Raw genomic sequence first — 24,189 nt, 5'->3', positions numbered from 1 at the left:
CAAGAAATCCAGATGGGTGGTTCCAGGATAGAGTCAGCAGTTTACCAGGCTATGAAGGGTTCAAGCTGTTTACATCCTTCCATTCTGCCATGTTAGCCTGTTGGATTTTGAACTGTGGGTTGTTACATTGTGATCTGAAGATGGCTGCTGCAGCTTTAGGTATTATATTCTTGCATGAGAGTATGCAAAGAGGGAAGGGGGGAAAAGTGACAAAAAGGCTTATTCTTCAGGCAGCTCTTGCCTTTCATTAGGGAGAAAATTCCTTCTGGAAGACCCTGGTATATTTCCTCTACACCCACTGGCCACAAATGGGTCCTATTCATTTATTCTAAAAAATCTGTTCATTCACTACTATCTGCCAGGCACATTTGTAGATAAAACAAGGGAAGTGACACCTAAGCTGAGAAGTAGGGGGCTTGTAGGGGTTAGCCATTTAAGCTAAGGGTCAATGGCGAGGGAAGCGTGTTGGGCATAAGGAACAGAATATGTGAAGGCTTGGAGGAGAGAGATGTGATACATACACATCTGATGGTGAAATGACATGATTCTTCTCTTTAAATGTGACTTCAATGTGGATTATTACAGAGAAAGGGTTAACTGCAGTCTAACCGTGCTGATCCCTGAGGCACTCTCACATTCTGGATTGAGGGTTGCCTCGAAGGACTATCTTATATGGGCCAACCTTAGTCTTTTTTGCTTTTCTTCCCCCTGATAATACATGTCTGCATAGCAATGAGATACCCTTCTTTCACCCAAAGCAATATTTTTCACAAATCTCATCTAAATGAATTAGCATTCCCAGCTCACCTGACTCAGGTTATGGCAGGAACAAGTTCCTGTGCTCACATGTGGGCTGGTCTAGTTGACCGTGGCACTGAAAATCAAAGCTGGTCAGTGTATTTTTGTGCAGACAACCCTGGAGAGGCTGTTTCTGGCCATTTTCTCCTCCATGTTCACAGTGACATCTGTTGGATTATAGCTGGCATTCTCTGTCAAGTGTACGTACTGCTCAGTGCAAGAGGAGAGTGGAAGAGACAGGCACATCGTGAGATGAGGGGGTAAAAGCACTTTATATTTTTTACTTAGATGTTTGTCCTGGAGCCTCTTTTTATTTCTCTCTTTTTCTGCAAAAGTACTGGGTGAATTTGTTTTATGATTCAAATGCATATTTATACTGAGAGTTTTCCTTCTCTTGACAAGAAACATCAAGCTGGAAGGAAGGCATGGAAGACGTGGGGGAGCTTTTATACGTCTCCTTGTTCTTTTGTGACCAGATTTCCTTAATGCACTCAGTTTTCTTCAATGGTAAAGAAAGACCCTTTGTTGTCAGCATTATGTTTTGGCAGTGGGAAACTCGAGTTTATTAGATAACTGTCAGGGGGACTCTACTGGGAGTGGGTTGACATAACTAGACTCTTTGGAGAATAAAACTAACCAGCCAACTCCACCCTAAAATTAGCCTGCTACCTTCGGCACCCTACAATGCAAATTGTTTTCATTAAAACTTGCAGACCTCTATCAGATCTCGGAAGGTACAAAACCCAGGGCATAAGGGCACTTCCTCCTTCATGTCTCTGAGACTCCATGAGGAGGGTTATCTGGTCTACCCAGGTACCAGGTGACTGATACATGTTCTCACTTGCCACCCCTTTATTAAAACCATTTTATTTGTTTACGTCCAACACACAATGTGCCCAAAGAACCCTTCGTGTTCCTTTTCTTTTGTTTCATTTGCTTTGCTTTTCAGCTAGCGAGGAATAAAGCTGGCCTTGTGGGAAATTACCTTGGTCTCTCAGACAATACCCAGCAAGGGCATACAGTGACTTGGGGAAGGTCACAGTATTTTAACAAGCTATTTCAAGTGGTTTTGGGAGAGAGAATAAGATCCCATCTGCCAAATGTTTAGAGTGCTTTGGAAATAGGGGGCACTAGGGTAACATGGGCTTTGGAGCCAATTGCTTGGCTATGAGTATGGGCTGTGGGACCTGCCGGTTGTGTGGCCTTGAATGAGTTACTAAACTGATCTGTGACTCAGTTTCCTCATCTCTAAAATGGAGATATTAATAGTATGTACTTTATAGGTTAGTTACAAGGATTAAATGAGATACACATGCAAAGCTCTGGAAAATAAATACTAATAAAGCAAAGCAGATAATGTGGAGATTTTTTAAAATGAGAAGTCAGTTATCTGTCAGTATAGACAAATTAATCCATGTGCCTTTGGTATACCAGTTGTTCTCCTTAAGCATCTATGTTTCTTTCCTCAAATCCTTATTGGATTCCGCTAAAAAAATCAAGCAACTGTATTTATCTAATATTGGATAATTACTTTATAACTGTCTGCTCTCCCCAGTGCTTTGCAAGATGCTAGGGATACACAAATAAATCAGAAGATTTGAAAAAAGTGATATAAGTTTGACCAATATACTCTTTGGAAATCACATGTGATCAACCTTAGTTTGGCTCCAAATTTTCACAGTAGCATCCAAAAGGATGGGTTCGTCCATCTGTCTAACAGTTTTGTACCTTTTATTCCCAAAATATAACTGGTGAGGTTCAAATGCTTTTTTCCTTCAGCCTAGAAGTGATTTCACTCTTCCTGAGTTAGCACACTCTTTTCCCAATATTCTTTGTATCTTGTTATTTATGTTTCGTCTGAGTGGCAATGGGAAGGGTGGTTTTAAGTCTTATCACCAATCATTTCCATCAGCAAGCATTGTCTTCCAAGCCGCCTAAACCTCTACATCACCTACTTAAATAGAAATCCAGGAGTTGCCATTGTCTCCCCCAACAGAATATAAACATTTTGAGGACAGGGTCCCATCTCTACTTGAGAAAGATTTGGAAAGTGAAGAGATGGAATTCATACAGGAAAGCTGCCATTTCCTTGTTTAACATTGAGTAATTTCATTAGTTCTGTGCCTCACTGGGGTACCACTGAGGTGAAGCAGAAGGTTAAATAGCATCACTAATGATTATGCTTCCATACTAAAGCCCCTTCCTCAGAAAAAAAAATATACATAACGATGTTTTCCTAACAGTGAAGTGATCACCTGAACCTGAATTAGCACTGACTCATCAAATCCCTCATCCAGTTTGAAAAGAGGTCAGGTCATTGGCCACTTCATTAACTCATTATGAATTTAAAAAGGGTTTATTGAGTTCCTGGGCATTTTAAAATTTAATAACTTCAGGACGATATTTGCTGGCTGAAACCTCTAGTCATAAAATGAAAGCTTTGTCCAATTTTTTTGCTGCTATGTATTAAAGACAAGCTTTCTTTCTCTCTCTGTCTTTTTTTTTTTTTTTAACATATCAGATATTTTTGGTACTTTCTTTTCTTTTTACCCTTCTCTTCCATTATTTCTGTGCCTTCCCTCCCTCCCTCCCTCCTTTCCTTCCTTCCTTCCTTTCTTTTTTAATAGAAACAACAGTCACTTGTGTATACTCTGTGATACAGAATAAGAATACTTTCAATTCTGAACTACTATTATTTTACTTTTCCTGTGCACCTTCTTATAGGACCATGCTGCTTGTCCCAATGTGTTGGTATGCAGCATTTCTGAAAGGAGATTTTTCATAGGAGGGTGTCAGAGGATGGAATGATTGCCTGGTCACCTCATTCATTTATTGTCACCCTTGACTCATTTTTGGAACATCTTAAAATACTTAACATACTTACCAAAACAATATTTGAAAATAGCCTCTGTTTTTTCTCTGCTTATTAACATAATAAGCAGAAATTATAGGAAATTTAGAAAAATACCAGAAGCATGTAGGGAAAATAGAGAAAAATTACCTTCACCCATAATACTACTATCCAGAGGATGTTTCTTTTCTGTGCACATATACACATACATATTTGATTGTTGGTATTATCTCAAATTTGGGATTATACTATATAATTTTTAACCTGTTTTCCCCCACTTAAATGTAGAATGTTGACATATTTCCATACTAGTGAATATTCTGTTGCCACAGTGGTTTTCAGTTGTTTTTTTTTTTTTTTTACTATATTCTAAAGTAAGAAGTACATTTTATATACCGACCCAGAATAAACACACATGCATTTAAAAAAGTTTCACGAAACCATACTGACGCTTACTTTGTGTGATGCGCTCTGATATTCTTCTATTTAAAAAAGCTGTCCATGGCCCACAAAAACTGGTTTCATGACTCATTAATGACTTGTGACCCACAGCTTGCAAACTACTCCTTTAACACATAAATTTTATTGGCTGTGTAGTTTTCATTGTATGGTATGAATACATTATAATGTATTTAACTGATACCCTACAGGTGGACATTTACATTGCTTCCAGTGTTTCTCTGGTCCTAAAACATTGCAGTGAACAAATGGGTACAGAAAACACACCCACACACCCACACACACACCCACCCACACACACACAGAGTTTCTTAGGATGAATTCCAGGGCATACATGGGCATATAATTACTGGGTCAAAAGGTGAGCAGTGAGCATGATTTTAAAGCTTTTGGTACACATTGCTGAATTTCCCTCCAGGAGGCTTATATAAATATTTACACTCTTGCTAGCTGTGTCTGGGGATGCCCAGTTCTCCCTGCCCTCACACGTAAAAACTACATTCTTTGAGTTATCTTAGAATCTCAGTCACAGATGAAATTCACAGCAGCATTCAACAGTGAGGGGAGAAATGTTTTTGGCAGTGATGGAAGTCTGCTCTATGACTGAAGATTGCTCGTGTCTAAATTGTATTATGTTCATGTCCCATGCAGTGTGCTCTGCAGGTGAGGTTTAGCATTTATATTTCTCTTGTACACCGCCAAAAAGAAGTGCTTATTTTATTTTTTTAAAATGCAAATAGAACTCTTTAAATTTTTATTTATTTATTTATTTATTTATGGCTGTGTTGGGTCTTCGTTTCTGTGCGAGGGCTTTCTCTAGTTGTGGCAAGCGGGGGCCACTCTTCATCGCGGTGTGCGGGCCTCTCACTATCGCGGCCTCTCTTGTTGCGGAGCACAGGCTCCAGATGCGCAGGCTCAGTAGTTGTGGCTCACGGGCCTAGCCGCTCCGCAGCATGTGGGATCTTCCCAGACCAGGGCTCGAACCCGTGTCCCCTGCATTGGCAGGCAGATTCTCAACCACTGCGCCACCAGGGAAGCCCAGAAGTGCTTATTTTAAACATTGCACAGTGCTCTTTAGGTCCTGTGGATCTTTCCATTGTCCTTGGCCATGGACCCTCTGATTCTCTCAGAAAGAGTATAGACGCAGTAACCATGCATTGTGCAGTTTTCAGGACGGATTTTGCTTCAGATGTCCCTGCTCGCTGTTGGTCCAGTTTATGTCTTAGTTGTTATCCTTACTTTCGAGTTGGATCATAGCATCTCTGTAAGAACAGCTATGTGCCTGCGTTGAGAACAGCACTACTCTGTGTTCAGTTTGGAGAAATCTTAGTTGTCCAGCAAAAAGGTGTGTACGAGTTGTTTTATTTTTCATGGCAAAAGATTGGAAGCCACGTAAGTGTACCTCAGTACGAGACTGGTTGTGTAAGTTATGGCTTGCCCACAGAAGTAATACAATGCAGTTGTTTAAAAGAATGAGATAGCACTGTGCATATCGCCGCGGAAAAAACTCCAAGATCTGTTGTTGATGAGAAAAAACAGGCTGCAGAGAGGTGTCTAGTGTAAATCCTTGACAGCGTGCATGTCTTTTTCTAAAATCCTCTGAGTGTATTACTTCAATTAAAATAGATAATGGAAAAAAGTAAAGATTAGCAAGTGTCTAAGGTATTTTAGAAAACTACCCATCAGAAAACACCTCAACTGTCTTATTATAATGGCACTGTGTTGTTTCTGATTGAGAATTTTTTAAAAAATTAATTTTATTGAAGTATAGTTGATTTACAATGTTGTGTTAAATTCTACCGTACAGCAGAGTGATTCAGTTATACACATATATACATTCTTTTTCATGCTCTTTTCCATTATGGTTTATCACAGGATATTGAATATGGTTCCCTGTGCTATACAGTAGGTCCTCGTTGGTTATGCATTCTGTATATAATAGTTTGCACCTACTAATCCCAAACTCCCAATCCATCCCTTCCGCCTCCCTCCCTCCCCCGATTGAGAATTTTGAGCTGAATCCTCCCAGGGTGGAGGAGGTCCCTTGGGGATCGAATAGACACTTGGAAAGAATTAACTCCACTTCCCAGAATGCCTGTACACTACCACCCCATTTACACCCCGGGAGAACCCGTATCATTCAATCATACTTAATCCATTTAGAGGGAGCCTCTTCAAAGCTGAATTATGCCAGTTGGTACACCTCATGACTAGAATTATGATTGGCTTCTGGGCTTGCTGATCATTCAAGTGTTTTGTGGAAGACTGTAACTGGCAAAAAACACATGTGTGCAGCCAGATGCCCGTGCACACACTTTATTTATTTAATTAATTTATTTAATTTACTTTTTTATATAGCAGGTTCTTATTAGTTATCCATTTTATACATATTAGTGTATATATGTCAATCTCAATCTCCCAATTCATCACAGCACCACCACCCCCCTCCGCTGCTTTCCCCCCTTGGTGTCCATATGTTTGTTCTCTACATCTGTGTCTCTATTTCTGCCCTGCAAACCGGCTCACCTGTACCATTTTTCTAGGTTCCACATACATGCGTTAATATGCGATATTTGTTTTTCTCTTTCTGACGTACTTCACTCTGTGTGAAATTCATCCATGCCTCTACAGATGACCCAATTTCGTTCCTTTTTATGGCTGAGTAATGTTCCATTGTATATATGTATCACATCTTCTTTATCCATTCGGCTGTCGATGGGCATTTAGGTTGCTTCCATTACCTGGGTATTGTAAATAGTGCTGCAATGAACATTGGGGTGCATGTATCTTTTTGAATTATGGTTTTCTCTGGTATATGCCCAGTAGTGGGATTGCTGGGTCATATGGTAATTCTATTTTTAGTTTTTTTAAGGAACCTCCATACTGTTCTCCATAGTGGCTGTATCAATTTACATTCCCACCAACAGTGCAAGAGGGTTCCCTTTTTCCACACCCTCTCCAGCATTTGTTGTTTGTAGATTTTCTGATGATGCCCATTCTAACTGGTGTGAGGTGATACCTCATTGTAGTTTTGATTTGCATTTCTCTAATCATTAGTGATGTTGAGCAGCTTTTCATGTGCTTCTTGGCCATCTGTATGTCTTCTTTGGAGAAATGTCTATTTAGGTCTTCTGCCTATTTTTGGATTGGGTTGTTTCTTTTTTAATATTGAGCTGCATGAGCTGTTTATATATTTTGGAGATTAATCCTTTGTCCGTTGATTCGTTTGCAAATATTTTCTCCCATTCTGAGGGTTGTCTTTTCGTCTTGTTTATGGTTTCCTTTGCTGTGCAAAAGCTTTGAAGTTTCATTACGTCCCATTTGTTTAATTTTGTTTTTATTTCCATTACTCTAGGAGGTGGGTCAAAAAAGAGTTTTATAGTGTCTGGTCTTACATTTAGGTCTCTAATCCATTTTGAGTTTGTTTTCTGTATGGTGTTAGGGAGTGTTCTAATTTCATTCTTTTACATGTAGCTGTCCAGTTTTCCCAGCACCACTTATTGAAGAGACTGTCTTTTCTCCATTGTATATCCTTGCCTCCTCTGTCATAGATTAGTTGACCATAGATATGTGGGTTTATCTCTGGGTTTTCTCTCTTGTTCCATTGATCTATGTCTGTTTTTGTGCCAGTACCATATTGTCTTGATTACTGTAGCTTTGTAGTATAGTCTGAAGTCAGGGAGTCTGATTCCTCCAGCTCCGTTTTTTTCACTCAAGACTGCTTTGGCTATTCGGGGTCTTTTGTGTCTCCATACAAATTTTAAGGTTTTTTGTTCTAGTTCCGTAAAAAATGCCATTGGTAATTTGATTGCCATTGCATTGAATCTGTAGATTGCTTTGGGTAGTATAGTCATTTTCACAATATTGATTCTTCCAATCCAAGAACATGGTATATCTCTTCATCTGTTGGTATCATCTTTAATTTCTTTCATCAGTGTCTTATAGTTTTCTGCATACAGGTTTTTTGTCTCTCTAGGTAGGTTTATTCCTAGGTATTTTATTCTTTTTGTTGCAGTGGTAAATGGGAGTGTTTCCTTAATTTCGCTTTCAGATTTTTCATCATTAGTGTATAGGAATGCAAGAGATTTCTGTGCATTAATTTTGTATCCTGCAACTTTACCAAATTCATTGATTAGCTCTAGTAGTTTTCTGGTGGCATCTTTCGGATTCTCTATGTATAGTATGATGTCATCTGCAAACAGTGAGAGTTTTACTTCTTCTTTTCCAATTTGTATTCCTTTTATTTCTTTTTCTTCTCTGATTGACGTGGCTAGGACTTCCAAAACTATGTTGAATAATAGTGGTGAGAGTGGACATCCTTGTCTTGTTCCTGATCTTAGAGGAAATGCGTTCAGTTTTTCATCATTGAGAATGACGTTTGCTGTGGGTTTATCGTATATGGCCTTTATTATGTTGAGTTAGGTTCCCTCTATGCCAACCTTCTGGAGAGTTTTTATCATAAATGGGTGTTGAATTTTGTCAAAAGCTTTTTCTGCATCTATTGAGATGAACATATGGTTTTTATTCTTCAGTTAGTTAATGTGGTGTATCACATTGATTGATTTGCATATATTCAAGAATCCTTGCATCCCTGGGATAAATCCCACTTGATCATGGTGTATGATCCTTTTAATGTGTTGTTGGATTCTGTTCGCTAGTATTTTGTTGAGGGTTTTTGCATCTATATTCATCAGTGATATTGGTCTGTAATTTTCTTTTTTTGTAGTGTCTTTGTCTGGTTTTGGTATCAGGGTGATGGTGGCCTCATAGAGTGAGTTTGGGAGTGTTCCTTCCTCTGCAATTTTTTGGAAGAGTTTGAGAAGGATGGGTGTTAGCTCTTCTCTAAATGTTTGATAGAATTCACCTGTGAAGCTATCTGGTCCTGGACTTTTGTTTGTTGGAAGAGTTTTAATCACAGTTTCAATTTCATTGCTTGTGATTGGTATGTTCATATTTTCTATTTCTTCCTGGTTCAGTCTTGGGAGGTTATACCTTTCTAAGAATTTGTCCATTTCTTCCAGGTTGTCCATTTTATTGGCATAGAGTTGCTTGTAGTAGTCTCTTAGGATGCTTTGTATTTCTGCAGTGTCTGTTGTAACTTCCCCTTTTTCATCTCAAATTTTATTGATTTGAGTCCTCTTCCTCTTTTTCTTGATGAGTCTGGCTAATGGTTTATCAATTTTGTTTTTCTTCTCAAAGAACCAGCTTTTAGTTTTATTGATCTTTGCTATTGTTTTCTTTGTTTCTATTTCATTTATTTTTGCTCTGATGTTTATGATTTCTTTCCTTCTACTAACTTTGGGTTTTGTTTGTTCTTCTTTCTCTAGTTCCTTTAGGTGTAGGGTTAGATTGTTTATTTGAGATTTTTCTTGTTTCTTGAGGTAGGCTTGTATTGCTATAAACTTCTCTCTTAGAACTCCTTTTGCTGCATCCCATAGGTTTTGTATCATAGTGTTTTCATTGTCATTTGTTTCTAGGTATCTTTTGATTTCCTCTTTGATTTCTTCAGTGATCTCTTGGTTATTTAGTAACGTATTGTTTAGCCTCCATGTGTTTGTGTTTTTTACATTTTTTCCCCCTGTAATTGATTTCTAATCTCATAGCATTGTTGTCAGAAAAGATGCTTGATATGATTTCAGTTTTCTTAAATTTACTAAGGCTTGATTTGTAACCCAAGATGTCATCTATCGTGGAGAATGTTCCGTGTACATTTGAGAAGAAAGTGTAATCTGCTGTTTTTGGATGGAGTGTCCTATAAATATCAATTAAATCTATCTGGTCTTTTGTATCATTCAAAGCTTGTGTTTCCTTAGTAATTTTTTGTTTGGATGATCTGTCCATTGGTGTAAGTGAGGTGTTAAAGTCCCCCACTGTTGTTGTGTCACTGTTGATTTCCTCTTTTATAGCTGTTAGCATTTGCCTTATATATTGAGGTGCTCCTATGTTTATAATTGTTAATCTTCTTCCTGGATTGATCCCTTGATCATTATGTAGTGTCCTTCCTTGTCTTTTGTAACATTCTTTATTTTAAAGTCCATTTTATCTGATATGAGTATTGCTACTCCAGCTTTCTTTTGATTTCCATTTGCATGGAATATCTTTTTCCATCCCCTCACTTTCAGTCTGTATGTGTTCCTAGGTCTGAAGTGGATCTCTTGTAGACAGCATATATATGGATCTTGTTTTTGTATCCATTCAGCGAGCCTGTGTCTTTTGATTGGAGCATTTAATCCATTCATGTTTAAGGTAATTATCGATATGTATGTTCCTGTTACCATTTTCTTAATTGTTTCAGGTTTGTTTTTGTAGGTCCTTTTCTTCTCTTGTGTTTCTTCTCTAAGAACACTTAGAGAAGTTCCTTTAGCATTTGTTGTAGAGCTGGTTTGGTGGTGCTGAATTCTCTTAGCTTTTGCTTGTCTGTAAAGCTTTTGATTTCTCCATCGAATCCGAATGAGATCCTTGCTGGTAGAGTAATCTTGGTTGTAGGTTCTTCCGTTTCATCACTTTAAGTATGTCATGCCACTCCCTGTGGCTTGTAGAGTTTCTCCTGAGAAATCAGCTGTTAACCTTATGGGAGTTCCCTTGTATGTTATTTGTCGTTTTTCCCTTGCTGCTTTCAGTAATTTTTCTTTGTCTTTAATATTTGCCAATTTGATTACTATGTGTCTCGGTGTGTTTCTCCTTGGGATTATCCTGTATGGGACTCTCTGCGCTTCCTGGACTTGGGTGGCTATTTCCTTTCCCATGTTGGGGAAGTTTTCGACTATAATCTCTTCAAATATTTTCTCGGGTCTTTTCTCTCTCTCTTCTCCTTGTGGGACCCCTATAATGTGAATGTTGTTATGTTTAATGTTGTCCCAGAGGTCTCGTAGGCTGTCTTCATTTCTTTTCATTCTTTTTTCTTTATTCTGTTCCGCAGCAGTGAATTCCACCATTCTGTCTTCCAGGTCACTTATCCGTTCTTCTGCCTCAGTTATTCTGCTATTGATTCCTTCTAGTGTAGTTTTCATTTCAGTTATTGTATTGTTCATCTCTGTTTGTTTGTTCTTTAATTCTTCTAGGTCTTTGTTAAACATTTCTTGCATCTTCTCGATCTTTGTCTCCATTGTTTTTCCGAGGTCCTGGATCATCTTCACTATCATTATTCTGAATTCTTTTTCTTAAAGGTTGCCTATCTCCACTTCATTTAGTTGTTTTTCTGGGGTTTTATCTTGTTGCTTCATCTGGTACATAGACCTCTGCGTTTTCATCTTGTCTATCTTTCTGTGAATGTGCTTTTTGTTCCACAGGCTGCACGATTGTAGTTCTTCTTGCTTCTGCTGTCTGCCCTCTGGTCCACACACTTTACTATGATAAAGTCAGTATATCTGACTTCAGCATTACAGACCTCATGGAAACAATGGGGTGAGCTTGAAGAGAGGAGGTTTGGCTCCATGTGGAGACCCTGGGAATGTGCATTATACACTTCACACCACTTATCACCTGAGTTAACTACTCTTCTGTTTTGGTTAGATTTTCAGTAGATTTATATTCAGGCTCAAATCACAGGATTGCCAAATCCTAGCTCTGTGACCTTGGGCTAATTGCTTAACTTCTCTGAACTTTATTTTTTCATCCAAAAAGTGGAAAGTATAATACCTTTGTCATAGGGCTGTGGATTGGGTTAAAGGAGATAAATTATGTCAAGTGCCTAGCCTGATGGCCGCCCCTTGGTAGATCCTGGTTAACTGAAAGCTGTTTCTTGTTATTATGATGTTCTGGTAGGAGAGACCTCCTGTTAGGAAGGTGTCAGTGGGAATTAAGAAGGTATCTGGGCTGTGCAGGGTCGGGAGGGCCATAGCAACAACACCTTCAGGAATAAGGACTCAGAGACTCAGTGGGGAAGTGGCTGTACAAACCAAGATTCCAGGGGAATCTCCAGTGTTTGTTTCTTTCTGTCTTCTGTTTCTCAGTATTGATAACTAGTAAACCCTTAAGAAGTTTTAGTCTTATGGGTTTTGAGTGGGCATGAAGGAAGAGTCTGGAGAGATGGGGCCCCACTGAGCAGCCAGGCTGGGAGCAGCAAACCAAGGAATTCAGTAGGGAAATTAGGAGTTTCTTCCTGGGATCTTTTTCCTGAAAAAGAAATGGGACACAGAGAAAGACAACTATTATATGATATCATGTATATGTGGCATCTAAAAAATAATACAAATGAACTTATTTACAAAACAAAAATGGACTCACAGACATAGAAAACAAAGGGGAAAGGGGGGAGGGATAAATAAGGAGTATGGGATTAACAGATATGTACTACTATATATTAAAATAGATAACAACAAAGATTTACTGTATAGCACAGGGAACTATATCCAATATCTTGTATTAACCTATGATGGAAAATAACCTGAATCAATCAATCTATCTATATATCTATCTGTCTGTCTGTCTATCTGAATCACTTTGCTGTACACCTGAAACTAACACCATATTGTAAATCAACTATAGTTCAATTTAAAAAAAGTGCACCTATTATAAAAGCAAACCATTGCACGCTACAGCCATACCACCCTGAGTGCACCCGATCTCATCTGATCTCAGAAGCTAGGCAGGGTAGGCCTGGTTAGTACTTGGATGGGAGACCACCTGGGAATACTGGGTGCTGTAGGCTTCAAAAACTAAAAAAGCAAACCATTGCATAAAATTTTGTTTTAAAAAATTATATGAATTAATTTTTTGCTGTGCTGTGTCTTCGTTGCTGCGTGTGGGCTTTCTCTAGTTGTGGCAAGCAGGGGCTATTCTTTGTTGCGGTGCGTGGGCTTCTCATTGCAGTGGCTTCTGTTGTTGCAGAGCACAGGCTCTAGGCGCGGGCTTCAGTAGTTGTGGCATGCGGGCTCAGTAGTTGTGGCTCGCGGGCTCTAGAGCACAGGCTCAGTAGTTGTGGCGCACGGGCTTAGTTGCTCCTCAGCATGTAGGATCTTCCTGGGCCAGGGCTCGAACCCGTGTCCCCTGCATCGGCAGGTGGATTCTTAACCACTGCACCACCAGGGAAGTCCTGCATAAAACTTTGACTCACTAATTGGCAGTGTTCCTTCAGATAATATGTATTAGAGAAGAGACCAAGTATAATTTGAGATGTGTCGACTCTGAAACTATTGCTGCTTTTATTTCTTGGACCATACCTTTTCCCACCTTTAAAAAAATTATGATGATAAAATAAAAATAACATAAAGTTAAAAAAAAAGAAAAAGAAATGGAACAGTGTTTGGAAAATGACCCCAGGCATCTCATGGTGTGAAATCCTGTGGTTTCCTTCTCTGGCTACAACTTCTATACGTGTGCGTATTGAACCCTCCAAAATCCCACTCTTGCTATCAACTCCATAGCACACCTGCATCCTTTTGATTTGGGAGATGTGGAGAGCGTGGAATAGATGCAGGTTCCATCCTAGTGCCTGGATTTCTATCCTCTTTTGATGAAGCGTAGTTCGGTTTAATGATACCACCTGGGCAGGCAGAGAAACGATAGAGAGGAAGTTACTTTCTGGGATTTCAATCCCAAAGACAGATTTCCAAGTACAAATTAGTGATGCCTTGTATTGTGAGGGACTTGAAGCCCCAGATTGTCACTCATTTCCTTTTCCCTTTTGTTGTCATGGGGACTTCTTTTCCTTGAGTTATTACATCTTGCACTTCAGCAAAAATTTTATTGCTTCGGGACCATCGGGGACATTTTTCACTGCTCATGGTGTAATACACAGAGGTAATTTCTTTCAAATGATTTTTGCTTGAAGTGGTTTTCAATGAATTGAGAAGGGTTAAGAGTATGAATGGAGGCCTGAGTTTCTAGTATTGGGTCCAGGCATGGAGCATATCCCCTCGGCTTTGCCAGAGCATTCAACGTGGTTGTACAATTGCCCTGGCAGTACAGAAATAGGCAGCAATCCATTTTATTCTCTTGTTTGGCCACAAAAAGAAAGGAAAGTATTATTTAATGCTGTAATCTATTTAAGTCTCTTCCAGATCACTTTTGAAAGTTTTATTTTATTTCTGAAATGGAATGTTTTCATCAGAAGGGAATAGTTATGATTTCTCAATGGTGGAGGTTAGTCGTTGTACTGGGGAAACAGTTAGACAAAGCAATCTCAATGACGGCATGATAGAGTCTTCAATGATGCCCTCGGTGTTGCAGGGGCAGCCTCTGATTTTTATCTGTTTTCTGTGTCTTTCGAGGCTCTTGTATACATGGTATTTTCTTTCCTGCTGTTACTTTGAGCCCAAACAGCAAGAAATTTGGCATTATAACAACTCCTTGGCTTTTTTTCTTCTTGTTTCATTTTATTCCTTCCCTCCCTCCCCCTTCCCTTCCTCCCTTCCTCCCTTTCTCCTTCCTTCCATCCCTCTCTCCCTCCCTTCCTTTCTTTCTTCCTGCCTCCCTCCCTCCTTTCCCCCTCTCTCCCTCCCTGCCTGGGTTGGGTATCTCCAAAACCACCTTCCTGTTGGACAATTTTCAAACAGGACTCACAGAACTCAGAAAAGATGTTATACTCCCAGTCAGGAAAGGATGCACATTAAAATCAATAAAGGAAAAAGATATAGAGGGCAGAGTCCAGGAGAAACCAGACCCAAGCTTACAGTTGTGTTCTCCCAGTGGAGTTGCAGAGACAGCACTAATTCTCCCAACAACAGTGACAGATGTGCTAAGTGTTGCCAACCAGGGAAGCTCACCGAGACTTGGTGTCCAGGAAATGTACTGGCGACCAGTCACCTAGGCATGGAGTGCCCGACTGATGACCTTAGCTACTCAGCCTCCAGGATCTGCCCCTCTAAAGGTCCAACTGATTCGGCATGGCTCAGGGCCCCAGGCAAACAAAAACAGCTGTTCACTGTAAATCACAGTGTTAGCATAAACTGTTTGGCGTGGTCCACTGTCTCAGGTATACAAAGACACTCTTATCAGGTAGGGTATTCCAAGGGTTCAGAGTTGATCTCCCAGGGCATGGTCAAGGGTCAGTCTTTTCTTTGGAATGTGCAAGGTTTGGGGACCCCAAGCCTGCTGAGTAAACCCTTTAGTGCACACTCCCACACCAGCACAGACTCTAGGTCAGGCAAGTGCAAGCTGATGGGAAAATAAAGATGCTTTCTTATACTATATGCAAATCTGAAGACTTGCTTTCGTCTCTTTGCTGTCCCACAGTGAGCAAACCATTTGGTTAGACTACCTTGGAAGGATAAATCTTTTCATAATGTTTGCAAAGGAGCCGTTTCATCATAGTGCTCCATTTTCACTTGGCCTCTCTTGATGCAAGATTGGGGTGGAAATATTGCAAGACCCACAGGGGATGTGACTAGAGGTGGCCTGCCCTCTCTTAGGACTCCAGGGAGCACGTTTCAGTCAAAGTAACTGGAGCAGGCTTTCCATTTTTGAAACTTATGTCTTTAAAACAAATATTCTAAAGCAAATACTGTAGCTTTTCCCTCTCCCTTCCTTTCTTTCACCCCTTTTCCTGCCCCGCAAACCCTGGGCACCAGATGAGCATTAGGGGAGATTGTCAAGTAGGTGGTGCTTTTTGCAGGCAGTTTAAATCAGCTACCTTTTTACATTGGTTGAATTCTCTCAACACATGTCTGCTCAAATAAATTGATATTCTCATCCTGATGACTCATTTGGTGAACCACATTGTTATGCCATCTCTTTGGCTGACCCTTGTAACTGCCACCCAAACAGTAGGAAATGCATGATTATTTTCATGCTAACAAGCACTGGAGAGCAACAAGCTTTTTTTTCCCCCCAGCTATTCACAGTGATACCCATTGACTTTCAGCTGGCATTCTGGGTGTCACAGTGGATGGGTAGAGCCTGGGTGACCCCATGGAGCTCTTTTTTTTTTTTTTAATTAATTAATTAATTAATTAATTTTTGGCTGTGTTGGGTCTTCGTTTCTGTGCGAGGGCTTTCTCTAGTTGTGGCAAGCGGGGGCCACTCTTCATCGCAGTGCGCGGGCCTCTCACTGTCACGGCCTCTCGTTGCGGAGCACGGGCTCCAGACGCGCAGGCTCAGTAGTTGTGGCTCACGGGCCTAGTTGCTCTGCGGCATGTGGGATCTTCCCAGACCAGGGCTCGAACCCGTGTCCTCTGCATTGGCAGGCAGACTCTCAACCACTGTGCCACCAGGGAAGCCCTCCATCTTGAGCCTGGGCTCAGATAACTGGATTTGTTACATATTCCCCTTTCTCAAGCATCTTGGTGCAGGGTGCCAGGAGTTCACTGGGAGTCACCTGTCTGCCAGGACACACCCATGCACAAGCCAACACTGGACACCCCTCTGGATTTGGGCTTGTTTCCTCGGGTACCTGAGCCTCAAGCCTGGTTATGTAGCATCACATTTGACAAGGTAGTGAGTGGGACTCTTTATTTATTTATTTATTTATTTATTTTTTTTTATTTTTGGCTGTGTTAGGTCTTCAGTTCGTGCGAGGGCTTTCTCCAGTTGCGGCAAGTGGGGGCCACTCTTCATCGCGGTACGGGGACCGCTCTTCATCGCGGTGCGCGGGCCTTTCACTATCGCGGCCCCTCCCGTTGCGGGGCACAGGCTCCAGACGCTCAGGCTCAGCAGTTGTGGCACACGGGCCCAGCCGCTCCGTGGCATGTGGGATCTTCCCAGACCAGGGCTCGAACCCGTGTCCCCTGCATTAGCAGGCAGATTCTCAACCACTGCGCCACCAGGGAAGCCCGAGTGGGACTCTTTAAAATGACTCAGGTCTCTTGGTTCCTAAAGAAGCTGCATGAGAATTTATCTCCAGTCTAGGCTCCAGGATTAAACATCCTGGTGTTAGAAAAAAAGAGCAGTGCTGGAAGTTGGTTGGCTTGGTTTCTGGCCTTTGTCCTGTCCCAAATTTTTTAATGAATTTTTTTTGGGGAAAAAAAATTACTTCCCATCTGTGGGTCTCGGTTTCCCTTTCTGAAAAAGGGTGGGGAAGCAGAGGAGACTAAATTGGTTAACAGGTGAGTGCAAAAGTCTGGGCGTGAGTTAGGCTGGGTTCTTTCAGCTCAAAAGCATGTGGCAGTGGCGTGTGATAGGTGCATGCAGGCTGCCTGAGTTCCAGGCTTAGAGGCTGCTCACTGGCTGTGTTATCCTGGACAAATTACTGAACCTTTCTGTGTCTCTGTTTCTTCTTTTTAAAAATTTGGATAGTCATAGTATCTAGGACTGAATGGGTGAAATAAAGGTAGTGTGCTTAGAATGGCATCTGGCATCTATAGTAATGCTGCATGGGTGATGGATGTATTATTAACTATGTGGGGATTAAGTTCACTCCTACAAAGGAATGTGCTCTCTCTAAATGTTTTTTAAAACATGACCCTCTCGGTCTATCTTTATAGACATTTATTTCCTAAAAGAAAAGAAACAGAGTCATGTGATCATAAATAGCTGACCTTTGGCCTTGGTGCAGGGACTACATTGGGACTGTAGAGGGTGGGCGATTTTAGGCTCCATTCAATGGTGCAGCCCTTACTATTTTCTGGCCCTTCGCCGCCATGTGCAGTGTGTACTCAAAGTTGCCAAAGCTTCCATTATGAAAGAAAAACCAGAGATCTGAATTTTTATACGAAATCTCCCAGTTTTTTAGATTGTTACAAAAGTGTAAAATCGCAAGATGGGCCAAACAAACCCAGCTGTGCAGGACTCCTGGATTTGATCCTAGATCTCAGAGGCCCACATCCTCATTTGGAATGAGGACCCAGGCCCCTAGAGGAGCATGAATAAACGTGTAGACTTGGGGCAGAGCTAGGACCGGAAACCAGGCCCTAACTCCCAGCCCCAGGGCTGTCTACCATCGACCGTTTATCCAATACATATTGATTGTGTGCTTGTGTTCCAGGCAGTAAGTGAGGTGCTGGGTATACAGTGGAGCCCAGGAAAGACACAATTCCTCCCCCTTAAGGAACTTACGGTGTAGTGGAGCCATAAACAAGCCACCAATCCCAGGCCTTTCTGATTCCCCTAGGAGGCTGCAGCTGGTGTAATGAGCAGACCTGTGTGATCTGGACAGATGAGCTAGTCAATTCAGGTGATCCCTCCTGTGTGACACAAATGTATCCCAACAGAAGCCTTTGAGAGAGAGAGAGAGAGAGCAAGAGAGCGCTAGAAACCAAAGGGGGCACCTGATGGTGGGGATTTCAGGCTTTATTATGGGAGTGATGAGGGGACCAATAGCTACATTGGCCCAGTAGAGTTTTCTTGTGCATCTTACATTATTCCCCTGGGACACTCACGCCAAGCTATGGGGGGCTGACCTTACCGGGAATCCTGTCTACAGTGGAGTGTGCCTTGTGAATTCTGAACGAGGCTTTGATCTAGAAAACCTTTGGCAGTGTCATTGATTTCCTAGGGTATTGCAATGAGTGTACTTCTGGTGTCTGTGCATGGAAGACCTTGGCCGCCAGCCACTTACACTCTTGTAGAAGAAGTCTCAGTCAGAGCTTGGATAAGAGGCCGGCACGGTCCACCTGCCTGAACATTTAAGTCATCAGCACTACAGGATATGGTAGTGTACAGGATTCCCCCGCTATCCGAAAGTAGAGCATGAAACATTTTGTAAGCTTGAAATGGCGTAAAGCGAAGAAGCAATTACCTTAGGACACATCTTGCTCACAGATATACACAATAAATGGAGATAAAGCACAGGTGCTCACAGACACATTTCAGGGCTGTGGCGGCTTGATGCCCAGATGCTGAGTCTGGTTCCTGGGGAAGGTGCTGGGTGATGGCACTCCTGCCGCAGGGGGTGAGCCCTGCCTCTGTGACGGCTGGACTGGCTGCAAAACAAGCCCTGAATGCTGTTTTTGCTTTTCACCTTTTTTCATAACAGTGAAAATCCTCTTCAGATTTCTTTCAGTTAGCGAAAATAGATACTAATGTAGGTATTTTGTAAAAGCAAAGTGGAGTAAAGCAAACTTTAGAAAATGGAGGATACCTGTATAATGTTTGTAAGTGAGGGCTCTGTCTGTTGCAAGTGACATTATCCTTCCCCAAGAAAGGAATTGATTTGCTTAACTAACTGAAAAATCTAACATTGTGTAGAGGTTTAAGGCGAAGCTGGATCCAGGGATTCAAAACCATCTGGGCTCTGTCTGTCTCTGCGTCTTTGCTCTGCTCTGCTCTGCGCTGGCTTTGTTCTCAGGCAGGCCTCCTCTATGTCGTGGCTGCCTGGAGTTCCAGGCTTACTTTCCGATGGCCCGCCCGTAGCAGAGGAGAGGGAGTGCGGCAGAAGTTCCAAGGCTGATTCTCACTGGCCCTGATTGGGCTATGCACCCATCCCTGAACCAATCACTGTGAACCTCATGGCACAGACCCGGGTCTCCTGCCATCCCGGTAGCTAGGCTGGAGGCATCCTGCACCGAACAACACAGACTGAGAAGAAGGAGGGATGTTCCCCGAAGGGAAGTTGGGGTACTAATTACTAGAAGACGGAAGAATAAAACCTAGGCAGAGAGGCTCTGATGGGCCAAATTCTTTGCCTAACATCTTGCAACAGTTTAATTTTTCTCATCAGGTTCCATCCAACTTTGCAGCGCTTCTCACGAATCCCTCTCCATCTGTCCTAGTGCAGGTTTCATCCCTTCATGCCTCTGAGTGGCCTCCAGATGGACCTCCCCATGGTGTCTGAGCAGAGGTCAAAGGATGTTTTCCAAGGCTGTATTAGGGTTCTCCAGAGAAACAGAACCAATTTCTATATCTACACCTATATCTGTATCTATATCTATATCCATCATCTATAGAAAGATGTTAATTTATTATAGGAATTGGTTCATGTGATTACAGAGGCCAAGAAGTCCCATGACCTGCTATCTGCAAGGCGGGGAACCAGGAAAGCTGGTGGTATGTAATTCATTCAGAGTCCGAAGGCCCAAGAACCAGGAAGTACCAATGTCTGAGGGCAGGAGAAGGTGGGCGTCCCAGCTGAAGCAGAGAGAGCAAATTTGCCCTTCTTCCATCTTTCTGTTCTATTCCGGCCCTCAAAAGAATGCATGAGGGCTTCCCTGGTGGCGCAGTGGTTGAGAATCTGCCTGCTAATGCAGGGGACACGGGTTCGAGCCCTGGTCTGGGAAGATCCCACATGCCGTGGAGCAACTGGGCCCGTGAGCCACAACTGCTGAGCCTGCGCGTCTGGAGCCTGTGCCCTGCAACGGGAGGGGCCGTGATAGTGAGAGGCCCGCGCACCGCGATGAAGAATGGCCCCTGCACCACGATGAAGAGTGGCCCCCGCTTGCCGCAACTAGAGAAAGCCCTCGCACGAAACGAAGACCCAACACAGCTAAAAATAAATAAATAAATAAATAAATAAATAAATAAATAGAGTAGCTATTAAAAAAAAAAAAAAAAGAATGCATGAGGCCCACCCACATTGGTGAGAGTGGATCTTCTTTGCTCAGTCTACTGATTCAAATACTAATCTCTTCTGGAAACCCCCTCACAGACACACCCAGAAATCATGTTTTACCAGCATTCTGGGCATCCCTCAGCCCAGTCAAGTTGATGCTTAAAATGAACTATTGCAAAGGCAGAGTGGGGAGGCTGATGGGAGTGATGATCCAGAACAGTGTTGGAAGACCATGACTTTGAGGATGGGACCACTCTTGGTCATCATGTCCCTGCAGAGTGACCTTGGCCCTTTAAATATTGGACATGGTTCATTTGAAGTGAGAAAAGAGACCGTGCCACGTGAAGTTACTTATTAATGTCTGTGAAGTGGAGTTCATCCTGTGGATTTTATTTAGACTGCTGCTGTGAGATTACTTGCTGTATAGCACGTATAAAATTCCTGGCACCGGCTGGATGTTCAGTAAAGGTTCTCAGAGTTCCTCGAATCTATAGTGTGCACTCTTACTCTTAAACGATCACTAGGAATAGAGCATTGCTAATTAAACCATGACGGTACTTTTACATGTAGGATTTTAAAATTTCACATTTATTGGAAAGAGCATCCTTATGCTTGAACATTTATCTTCCATCACTCTTGTGCATTCATACATCAGAAAAAAATAAATGAGATAAATTGGTCCATGGATTCCTGACATTTCTTATTCAGAGTTTGACCCTTCTAAGCCACCCCCAGTTAGCAGTGTCCTTCTCTTCCATGTTCTTCGTGCTATCATTCTTAATTCCACCTAGGCTGTTGCTCTGGCAGCATTTCTTAAAGAGTGCTCCATCCTTGCCCTCAAGATTTTCTTCCAGGCTGCTGCTGGTTTTGACACACAGACTCAGGCAGTCACAATACGTGATGATGATTGTGAGACACATTTTGATTTCAGCTAGGTTGAAATGTGAATAAAAAGATACATTTTAGGATTGATGAAATATTGTAGTTTGCTCACTTTCCTCTCCTCCCAGCTTTGCTAATTGCAGCACCAGGGCAGCAAAATGTCATCAAATTGCCCGTAGAATTGTATCCCCTTTCCTGGTGCTGTACAGAAAGTGTGTGTGTAACTGTGGCTTCTGTGCTCTGCTCACCCTCTGTCTCCTGTATGAAATCTTCCCAGCTGACAGCAAGCAAACTCAGTATGCCGCAGCTAAGCATATATGGCTGTAAAGTCAACTCTCGCCTCTTTCCCCGTCACTCATTATATGCCAAGCACACTGGCCTTCTTGCTGTTCATTGCACAGCCCAGGCTTGTTTCTAACTCAGGGCCCTGGCCTTTGTTCTCTGCTGTATCAGGGGTTCTCAACAAGGGGAGTTGTAGCCCTTCCTCTAGGGAAGAGAGTGGAAACATTTTCGGCTACCCCAATTGACTACCCAGAGGACCCTACAGATATTGGGTATGGGGGAGGGTCAAGGGATGCTAAATGTCCTGCGGTGCTCAGGACAGACCCACACAAGAAAAACAAACCCAGGCCAAATGCCAATAGCATCCCGTTCGAGAAAACCTGAGCTCGGTGGCTTTTGCCCTTGGCTTTGCATGGCTGTCTCTTCCTTGTCACTCATTCACGGTGTGAATGGTACCCTCTAGAAGTGTTCAGAGTGTAACCTGCCTACGTAGGCTGCAGCCTTGCTTCCTCCAGCCTGGGTCACTTTCTACCATACTGCTTAGTTTATTTCCACCCTAGTACTTGTCACTACCTGAGATGTTCTTGTTTGTTCATCTGATTATTACTATTTTCATTGTAGTATAGTTGACTTACAATACTATGTTAGTTTCAGCTGTACAGCATAAAGATTTGATATTTTTATAGATTATACTCCATATAATGTTGGCTCTATTCCCTGTGCAGTACATTACATCTTTGTAACTTATTTATTTTATACCTAGTGGTTTGTACCTCTTAATCCCCTTCACCTATGTTGCCCTTCCCCCACGCTTCTCCCCTCTGGTAACCACTAGTTTGTTCTCCATCTCTGTGAGTCTGTTTCTGTTTTGTTATATTTGTTTGTTTTATTTTTTAGATTCCACGTATACTTGAAAACATACAGTATTCGTCTTTCTCTGTCTGACTTATTTCACTAAGCATAATACCCTCCATGTCCATTTATGTTGCTGCGAATGGCAAAATTTCATTCTTTTTTATGGCTCAGTAATGTTCCATTATACATAGGTGTATGTATGTGTATACACACACACACATATGCTACAGCATCTTTATCCATTCATCAGTTGATGGACACTCAGGTCGCTTCCATGGAGGTTCTTCAAAAAATTAAAAATAGAACTACCACATGATCCACCAATTCCACTCCTGGATATTTAGCCAAAGAAAATGAAAACACTAATAGGAAAATATAGGTGCACCTCCGTGTTCATGGCAACGTTACTACTTTATTATTTTTGGTTTGTGTCCTTCCACTAGTATATACATTGAGAGCAAGGATCTTGCCTATTTTGTCTACTGCTATATCCTCAGCATCCAGAACAGAACCTCACACTTAATAAATATTTATTGAATAAGTGAACAAATGGATGAAGAATCAGAATTGTCTACTAATTATCTCAAGTCTCCAATTAGACAGGAAGCTATTTGTAACCTGCCCGTTTTCCCTGTCTCCTCTTTAGCGAATGACACACTTAAAAAAAAAAAAAAAGCAACCCAAAAGACTACCCAATAGTTGGCTGTCGTAGCGATGGTCTGCCATTCCTGTTTCTGTTTTCTAAGGAACAGTGTCATTGCCCATCAGTGTCAAAGTGAATCGGATGCGTGATGTCTTAAGCTGATTGTTTCCTGAAAAGTGCTTTCTGGAGCACAACTCCCTGAACGTCTCTGTCTGTTTGGGATGGCAAAACGTGGGGAGGATTATGTTGTTGGTTATTGAAAGATGTTCTTTCCACTTAAGCTTTCTTTGTGATTTCAAGTGTGAGTTCACAGACCTTTTGATTACAGGGGAGCAAAGATGCATTGGCATCTTCCTGTGGTTGAAGTGATTAAAGTACTGGCACCCTTCAAGGCCTCCTCCGGAAAGGCAGAGAGGAGACACAGGAGAGACTGTTTAACCAGTGCTCAGGACACGTTTCTGCCTGTTCCCTTAATATAAGTATTTGCCTGCTCTGAACAGGTCGAGTCTCGGATGGAATGAGCCTCAAAGATCTTAGGTTCCAAGTGACTCCTTTTCAAGACGTTGAATTAACTTGGTCAAGGTGGGACAAGTATTGATAGTTAGAAGCAGAGCCACGATTGGCAGTCAGATATTCTGGTTGTGGCTTCTTTCATGGAGAGGAGTCTTGTTGATGTCATGGTGGCTGGTTTAAACCACGCAGAATGAAAGGATAATTTAGAGTGATCACTCCTTTGTGGTGAGCACTTTCCATGCTGTTTTCTGACTCAATCCCAACGACCTATGATTATGTCACCCCTTACATAGATGCAGAAACTGAAGCTTAGAGAGGTGAGATGACTTGCCCGAAGTCACACAGTGCCAGATCCAGGGACTCTCATCTTCCCTGCCCTCTCAAACCCACATTCTTAATTGCTGTAGTGGATGAGGTTTCCTCCTCTCCCCTTCATTTACTTTTAAATTTCTGTTTGCTAAGATCCAGGGAAAGAAAGAGTATATAAAGGGTCAATATAGTTGAAAGATATGGTGAGAGTTTCTCATTACTGAGCCTATCAGA

General features: G+C 41.8%; 1 protein-coding gene and 1 pseudogene across 1 annotated transcript in view; both read left to right on the top strand.

The window, feature by feature from the left end:
- HS3ST4 (heparan sulfate-glucosamine 3-sulfotransferase 4) overlaps positions 1-24,189 on the top strand; it is a 420,873-nt gene that overhangs the window by 25,933 nt on the left and 370,751 nt on the right. The window lies entirely within an intron of this gene.
- Positions 12,641-12,758, top strand: LOC114238465 (5S ribosomal RNA; annotated as a pseudogene).

This window comes from Balaenoptera acutorostrata, chromosome 15 (assembly GCF_949987535.1).
Source record: "Balaenoptera acutorostrata chromosome 15, mBalAcu1.1, whole genome shotgun sequence".
In the NCBI taxonomy this organism is placed as follows: domain Eukaryota; kingdom Metazoa; phylum Chordata; class Mammalia; order Artiodactyla; family Balaenopteridae; genus Balaenoptera; species Balaenoptera acutorostrata.
Note: the sequence above shows the minus strand (reverse complement) of the source record. Positions and strands in the feature narration are given on the sequence as shown.